We start from the raw sequence: 7,753 nt of genomic DNA on the forward strand, positions 1-7,753 counted from the left end.
GTTGAAGTCCCTACGTTAAAATGAATGGAAGGAGACATTTTCATCAGTGCTGTTCTTTCTTTAGCAGAACCTATCATACCCAAGAGGAAGGCTGTGTGGAAGAAGTAAACAGATGCCTCTGACAGTGCTACTGTGAGGGCTTGTTTCTTCAATCACACCATGCACTTCAGGGAGAGAGAACTCCTGGGATGAGATGGCATCCACCTCACATGGAGAGGTAAGTCTCTGTTCTCAGCCAAGATGGCTGATACACTAGACAGGACTTTGAAGAGACTTTACTGGAGGATGGAGAAACTCCAAGTGGAGCATACCTAGGGACTGGCACACAGGAAAGCTCCCACATGAAGGGCAGTAAGATAAATGTTTTTAAAAATGGTAAAAGAACGGTTCTCCCACAGCATCTCAGGAAATTGTGAGTGTCTACTGGGGGCTTCACCTGCCTGTATACCAATGCCAGGAGCATGGGGAACAAGCACGAGGAACTAGGCCTCCTGCTTTCTAGTGGGCAGTATGACCCACTAGTGGGCTACACCCTGCACAGAAGAGAATGAGCAGGGAGAAAAACCAGCAGGGTAGCTCTCTGTGAGGGAGCAGTACACCTCTCTGGAGGCTGACCTTGGCTCCAAAGATAAGCAGCTTGAAATCCTCTGGGTCAAGGTTCAGTGGGGGTGAGGTGAGAGAGACCTAACTGTGGGCATTTACTACAGGCCACTGAACCAAGGAGAGGAGCTTGGTCTGGAGTTCTCTCAATAACTGACAGAGGCTGCGCTTGTAAGGGACTTGGTTGTCATAGGTGACTTCAATTATCCAGACATAGATTGGGAGGAACACTGAGCCAGGTTGGATTGGTCATGTAGCTTCTTAACTATAATTGAGGCGCTCTTTCTGAACTAGGAAGTACAAGAACCAACCAGAGGTACTGCTGTCTTAGACTTGGTCTTGGCCAAAGGAGATGATCTGGTATGTGGCTTGATCAGTGAGGGTAGCCTGGGTGACAGCAACCATAAGCTCATCAGGCTCACTGTCTGCTGCAAGGTAGACAAATCAACTAGCAGGATTGAAGTCCTGGACTTCAAAAATGCTGACTTCAACAGGCTCAAGGCATTAATATGGGAGCCAATGGAGGACCATGGATGGAAGACAAATGGGGTGCATGAAGAAAGGCCATCCTTAAGGAGACAATCCTTGAAGAACAAATGAAAACCATTCCCATGAAGAGGAAAATCCTGTTCTAGATGCCACACTTCAACAAGGACATGGAAAAACTTGAGAGGGTCCAGAGAAGAGCCACCCATATGATCAGGGACTTGCAAGAGAAGCCATATGAGGAGAGACTGAGGGACTTGGGCGTCTTCAGCCTACAGAAGAGAAGGCTGAGAGGGGACTTGGTGGTGGCTTACTGCTACATCAAGAACTGTTCACCAGGGCACCCCTGGGAAGACCAGGAGCAATAGATACGAACTCCTAGAAGGCCGCTTCAGGCTCAATTCCAGGAAAAAACCCTTCACAGTCTGGGTGTCCAGACTGGAATAAACTCCCTCCAGTGCTAGTGCAGTCACGTACCCTTGAAATCTTCAAAAGGAGACTGGACAGTCACTTTGCTGGGATCATTTGAACCCAGTTGTCTTTTCCTGCCTGGTGCAGGGGAACAGGACCCAATGATCTAGAAGTCCCCTTCCAGCCCCTACCAATCTATGAAAGTTCCAAGGAAAAATCGGTATTTTCAGATAATAATAAATAATTACCTACTGATTTCCCCTTTCATCCTGATTAGACATTATTATTTTTAGTTGCATAGAAAAGGCAAAGCTAATAACAGATTTTAAACGACATTTATCAAATATCAGCTAAATTATCCAGATCCTCTGATCAAATATGGACTGGGTTTAGAGTGAACCTAAGACATTTTATAGTTCATGAGATGGGTACTGTTTTGCATGTATATACTGTCAGTTTTATTGATGTATATTTAAGAAAAAGCATAAGGTTAATATGCATTCTATAAGAAATGTGTATTACATAAAAATTTTAAAATGTCTATCTTTTTTAATTGATTATAGTGTTAATAGGGATAGTGTAATGCAATAGTATCTTGGAGCCAAATTCTTCTCAATTACAAACACATAAATGTACAGAAGTCAATGGATTTGCACCAGAAAAGATTACAAATGAAATTGGTGCTTTAATTTACCATTCATTTGAATGAAATGATAAAAAAATGGTTTTTGCTAGTGCAGCTGATAGCTTTGGAAATTATTACAACCTCAGAAACATAGCATTACAAATTTAGATAAACAATAACTATCAGGAATAAGTGAACTGTTACAATTATAGATTATGCTTTCAGGTAAATATCTCTAATACAGAAATAAAACTTGTAAAAATATACTGAATATAAAGAAAATTGACTGTAATCATAATGCATTAATGGCTTTTTGGATGTTTGTATGGCCAGCAAGGTCTACAGTATTTGATAAGATTATCTTTAACTGATTCTAAAAATGGTAAAAATTCCAGTGGGTGACCTTCAAAACAAACTTTATAATCTTTGTTCAAGCTTCCTGGACTCATACATAGCAATCTTTGGACAGCTGAAGAAAATTTTCCTGCATACTTCAGGATCTGTTTTGTCTTCTTATAGTCTGTAGTAAAGAACAGAAAAAGAAAGTGTAAAACAGCAAAAGAAGACTTAATGGCCTGATTTTCCTATGAATTCATAGAACAGTGTTCCTTGTTCGCAGAAGTACTTATCCAGATGTTCCTTTCTCTGAAGAGACTATAACATGATGCCAACATTCCTAATGGTCATTGTTTATTGACAGGCTGTAGGCTTACAGGTAGACTTTCCGCATAATTTTTGCTTTTACCTTTTACCTGTTGCCACTGAACAGTTAGTCACCACAACATATCTAATTTTGGTTCATTTGGATGTGGTTCCGTTCTGGGCAAAATAAAATTACTCACACACAGGCAAGTTTTGGGGAGCTGACTTTCCAAAAGATCAGAAGTGAACTTACCTTTATGATGTATTTGTTGTTTTTGAATTCTTTAATAAAACTTAGGATTTGTAAATTTATTTTTAGACCTAAATAACCCTCATTAAGTGGTGTTTCATTGCATTACGGTGTCATGACTGAAAAGGTTCACTATCCCTAGACCGGATAGCTCCAGCAGTGGATCTAAAGAGAATTTCTCTTAAAACATTCAGCATATCAAAACAAAGGTAAAATTCTGTCCTGGTGTATCCTGTCCTCATTATACCCAATTTGCAGTGTTGTTCCTTGTTCTTTACCACATCATACATAACATAACATAACAGCTGAATCGGCTGCATTCAACTGAAGGCCCAGGAAAGTTCACATCTGTGTGTATCTATTCCTGATACCATAACTATGTCCATTTTTCATGCACGTACGTCAGAAAATGCTAATGAGTAATATCCATCTAGCTCAAAAAATACTGCATAGAAAGTTCCCTAAGGATCAGTTTAACAACCGTTTTTCTTGGATACATACAAATTGTGTGTATGTTCATGATCCATAAAATGACATAAAGCCAACTTATCCAAACATGGGAAACCTATCCTGATAACTGGCCAGAAATGCAAGGTAGTAATGATGTGTCAGGACAAGATAATATATTTTGACAATTTTTAGGGTGATGGAAAATGGTTTGAAGAACTTGTCCATGAATATGAAGCCCTAGCAATAATGCAGTTTTATGACAAATGAATGGAAAAGCTGTATAGACTTACAGGATATGGGTCACTTATGACCAGGAATTAAAACATCAGTGAGTATGTTAATCAACAAACCATTCTTTTTCTTACAGCTTACATACACCTTCTAAAAGTGATTACTGTCCACATAACATTTAGATTTGTTTAACAGTGGTGTACTTTTGTTGCAGTTATTTTTCAAAAGTATACTTGGCGTTTAGCTAATGCTTATTTATAGGAAACAAAATGAAAGCCGGTGCTGGCTTGAAAACTTCATGTAACTTAAACTACAATTAATATAATATCTTTTTAATACAATTCATAATTGATTTCATGCATTTAAATTATCAAGTCATAGTACCTTTAAGAGCCTTACATTAATCGTTTCAGAATGTAGTTTAAGTCCTTGTCCCATAAGGACAAATATTACATTTGGTTATTTTCTAAATACTACATCATTATTACAAATTGAATCCTTTACCCTAGTCTGAATGGTACAATATGTCACTTTTTCTAATATATGTTATTGATTTGCTGTTTTCACCCTCCTTCTGAGTTCACAAGTTACAAGAAAAGTCATTTGATTTAGTCTCTTTCCATGTCCATAAGACTTATTTTTCACTTGCTTTGCTGTTCTGGGATGAATTTTCTGACTAAGAAAACAAGTGTTTTTTGTATTTTTGTTTTTTTTATATTTGCTTGTGTGGGCAGTATATCTTACAAAATATTGGGAAAAGCCTTGTTCATTTACCAAAATAGTTTCCTTTAATGTTGTCTGTTGTGTATGATTCTTTTAAAGAGCTACAGGGATTTAAAATATACATTAAAACATGGACTGAAATTACGACTAATTCCTATGCAATCAAAAACAATTACAGTTATTTATGTTGGCTGAACTCGATTCTGTATATGATATCTAGACATATATAGGTGGGTAGAGGTATTTACTTTTATTGAAAAATGTATTATCTTAAAAATATGGAACTTTGAGGAATGAAGGCATTGTACTGAAAGGTTTTCACTCTTGCACTGTATTTTGAATGTTGGAAAATTCTGAGGACAAAATAAAAATATGGAATATTTGTTAGACATGACTTTTTTAAGGTTACTTTCCTTCCCTCACAGCAGTCAAAGGTGCTATATTCTTCCTGCATTTGTGCCAGTTATCAAACTTCAGATAACACCATCTAGACAATATTGCAATACAAAACTGCAACTTCAATAATAAAGTGAAAGAATTTGATACTGATAATACTAACACAATTGGAGAACTGTTCAACAGAAGGAAATTAATGTTCTGCAAGATACAAAAGAGGCAATTAACATGGTTTTGTGCTCTATGCTGAGCATAAAAGGCATTGCAATGGCTGACTACTTGTCAATAGCTGTACAAGTCATCGTGAATAAGATACATAGGAACTACTAATTTTTGTAAAAGTACAAAGGAATGGTTGGATATATTGTTTTAAAGCGTAATATAACTTTACAATTTGTTTTCCATCTCTATGGCTTTATAGATTTTTTTGGGGAGGGGGGGCTGGTTTTTCCTTTTTCGTTTTTTAGATGGGTTTTAATTCATGTTTCTTGTCAGAAGCAATGATCACTGTTTCTGTTTCCCTCAATGGTTTTTATGCCAGGCTCAAGCTTTACATTTTACACAGATGACTGCACTCAACCATTTACTCAGTCACCCTGGAGGTACAGAGAAAGAGAGAGAGTCTTTCTACCAAAAAAAGAAAAAAATAGAAAACAAGTTAAAAAGAACTGATGAGATAGCAATTGTAGTGATCAAAAAATAAATAAATAAAATATTATTCCAGACAAGATAGAAATGTATTTGGTAATAATCTGCAGTCATATATGACTACAGACAGATATCAATCAGCACCTAAAATAACATTGTGCCCCCAAGCCCTTTTCCACATCACTGTTTAACCTGGATACCTATTGTGGAGTATTTTCAAGGCCAAAACTTGCTTCCATTGGAGGCGGTAAGAATTTTGTCATTGCCATAAATAAGAGCTGCAGATACTCATTTTATTCCTGGCACCAAACATATTGTAGGGCATTTGTAATGATTTGTGGATATGTTGCAATAATGAGGCAACTGAGATCAGTGAATGAATTAGCTAAACATGAAGAATTTGTTGCTAAAAGGAATGGGACCATGACTATATTTTCATGTATATAAAAATACTTTTCTGGTTTTGTTTACTGAATATGTCAGAAATGATTTAATACAGCTGTTCACAATCTGTGGGTTGTAACCAATGTTCCCGCTAACATTTTTTCCTTGTGAGGAATGGCAGGTTGATTTTGCTTAGAGCTAGATCCACAAAGGGTACCTAGGCTCAGCATTGCAGGGTCTCACTTTTGTGATGCCTAGTCACCTGGTGGAATTCACAGCCCGGAGTTAAATGTCTAGGGTTCCCTATAGAACATGTAGGGAGTGAGAGGGATGCCTAAAAAGACACTGACCATGGACCTGCTTAAGTTAGCTAATGGGAAAGGTCAAGGAGAGGGATATGTTTTAAAACCCATATAATTTTCCAGATTCTTAGAAGCCTTATTCTGAGCTCCTGGGAAGTGTCTAACTTTAATAGTAACTGTTAATTTTAAAACTTCTAGAGTTACCTAATATTTTCAGCTATGACATCTGTGCTAGTTCTTTCTCACAAAATCAAACACGTGTGGACACTCCCTTTTACCCAAAAGCTCAGAATTTGATATTTACTCAGAATGTGGCAGCTGTGCAACTAGATGTCAGCAAGATGATCACCCTTTTTAATCACCAAATTAGTAAGGGCTCCAGAATTGGCTCTCCCTTCACAATACCTGAATTGGCATCACGCCTTTGTGTAAAGATATTTATCCATGTTCCAGTTAATAAACATTTTTGTATAAGGAAATTGTGAACATAGGCAACTATCCTGTCGTGTGTCCCTCTTTGGATCATAGGTCTTAGCTTTTTCATGACCTCTATTTGTAATTTTTTTCATATTCATTCTTCTAATGCTTCTTACACACTGTCACCTACTTTCATCTATATTTATCTATCATTCCCAAGTTATTCTTTTTCCTATTTTAATCCCTTATCCTTAGTTTTTCTTTCTCCCATTAACAGTTAATGGAAAACATGTATTGGAGACAATAGAGTCCTCCTAAAAGTTTTATACTTCTTTTCCTCATAAAGTTTTATTCCCTTCTCACCCCCTCTCCATTCTGTACAGTCTTATCAGCATGGCTTCTTCCCCACTAGCAGGGACTCATTTGGGTTATGAGGAATGGTGGTCCAAATTCATGATCCTCTGGATAGTTATTTATTTATGACAGTGGAACAGATATAACAGAACAAATTTAGAAAGACCAATAGAATTCATAAAGACTTGGAACAGTTAATAGCCTGATAGGGCCTTTATATAGGATATAGGAAACAAAGATTCAAATCCTATGAGCTGGAAAGAATAGAGACCTGAAACTGGGTATACTGTAGATGAGAACAAATTAGTTTTTCCAGAGTTGAGGGAAATCTCACTGGCTTTTGTCTTTAGTTCCTTGATTCATTCCGTTGTAGACTAAGAAATTAGTATTAATATGGGAAAATATTTTCCTGCCCAACCTTATTACTCACACCATGTGGCTGGTGAAAGCAAGGGCAAAGTATACATAAGGTTTCACTATCAAGTGCTTTAGTCTAAGCAATTCAAAACATAATGCACTTAATACAACTTTTCTATATACTGGGCATGTCTACACATGAGCATTTACTGCACAGTGACCAAAAGTATTGCACCGTACAAGCGGGCATCTACACGTGCATGCCTGTACTGTGCAGTAAATATGGCAATTTATGCAGACTTGAGCATATATTTGATAACTGCATCATGCAGGTATCAAATTTGTGCCTGGTTAGTTACTGTACAGTAATGCATGTGTAGATGCGTCCAGTTATGGGCGCCACACTTCAAGAGGGACGTGGACGATATGGAAAGAGTCCAGAGGAGGGCCACTCGTATGATCAGGAGTCAGCAGGGC

This window comes from Crocodylus porosus, unplaced genomic scaffold (assembly GCF_001723895.1).
Source record: "Crocodylus porosus isolate Cpor-Errol unplaced genomic scaffold, CroPor_comp1, whole genome shotgun sequence".
In the NCBI taxonomy this organism is placed as follows: Eukaryota; Metazoa; Chordata; order Crocodylia; family Crocodylidae; genus Crocodylus; species Crocodylus porosus.